The sequence below is a fragment of the Coenobita brevimanus genome, chromosome 103, assembly GCF_032717465.1.
Source record: "Coenobita brevimanus isolate Jiangsu-jjx chromosome 103, ASM3271746v2, whole genome shotgun sequence".
NCBI lineage: Eukaryota > Metazoa > Arthropoda > Malacostraca > Decapoda > Coenobitidae > Coenobita > Coenobita brevimanus.
In genome coordinates, this window is record NC_137056.1 from 8,003,311 (window position 1) to 8,004,411 (window position 1,101).

The 1,101-nt window shown below is 43.1% G+C and overlaps 1 non-coding gene across 1 annotated transcript; it reads left to right on the forward strand.

Moving 5' to 3' along the window:
* Nucleotides 1-202: 202 nt before the first annotated feature.
* On the forward strand, nucleotides 203-274 carry TRNAD-GUC (transfer RNA aspartic acid (anticodon GUC)). The gene has a single exon. It is a non-coding gene; the product is annotated as a tRNA-Asp (tRNA).
* The last annotated feature ends 827 nt before the right edge of the window (nucleotides 275-1,101 follow it).

Below are 1,101 nucleotides of genomic sequence, written 5' to 3' on the forward strand. Positions count from 1 at the left end.
TCCGTTCTGTTATTCAAAAAAAAAAAAAAAAAAAAAAAAAAAAAAATAGATACCCGGTAGGTAGCATACGCGGCTATAGGCATACCGGTACTTATTGTAAAGACTGATTTAGATCATCTACGAAAACCTCCCCTATAAGATGGAGTACTATCTGGTGCACAAGGCAAGGTTCTGATAAGAAAGATAAGAGCTGCATATCCAGTCCTCGGTAGTATAGTGGTTAGTATCCCCGCCTGTCACGCGGGAGACCGGGGTTCGATTCCCCGCCGGGGAGGACCATCTTTTTGGCAGCATTGGTGATGGCAGTACAGACATTGGACTTCCAGCACAGCCTCTTCATTACGACTGTGTCTGCTTTGAATAGTTCTCACTGCCTACAAGTGATATTACTGGCACTCACATGCTCCTATCTGGTAAATTTGTTCAAGTTGGCGCCAGTCGATTATAGTTAGCTGAGAATGAGTCCCATGAGTCTGGGGGTGTTAATAGTACACTGACCTTCTAGTGTTTCATAGTACACTGACCTTCTAGTGCTGGGGACAACACTAATAACTTCTGTTCTGACTATGACCAGATGATTCTTTCAGCTTAATGCAAGAGTGTTAATATTATCAATTCCAACTCTCTCACGGTCGAGACAATTCAAGTACTCTATTAAACCAAACACCAATTTACACCTAGTTACCTGAGCCTGAGTGTTACATTAGGCTACTACTGTTTTGCTTTGTTCAGCTCAGGAAGGATGTCTGCCAATGAAGGAGTTAATGAAGATTATATTCAACCTCATTAATGACCATGTAGAGAGAATGGACAATGAGACTAGCAAGGGGAATGTACAGGAATGAGCTATACGAGGATGGGGAAGGAGGAAGGTGAGATCGAGGCTGAGCTGGAGAGATTGGGTGGAGAGGTATATAAAAGGTGGGTATAAGCTGGAGAAAAGGAAACGTGATGGCGAAGGACGGGGTGACGAAGAGGCGATTCGTTTGTGGCCACTTCTTCCAGGATTAAGGACCATAACTACAGATGATTAATAAGAAAAAATTCTCCCATGCTAAAGAACATCGTCTAGTAGTGGCTGGAATAAAACACACGAGGCGT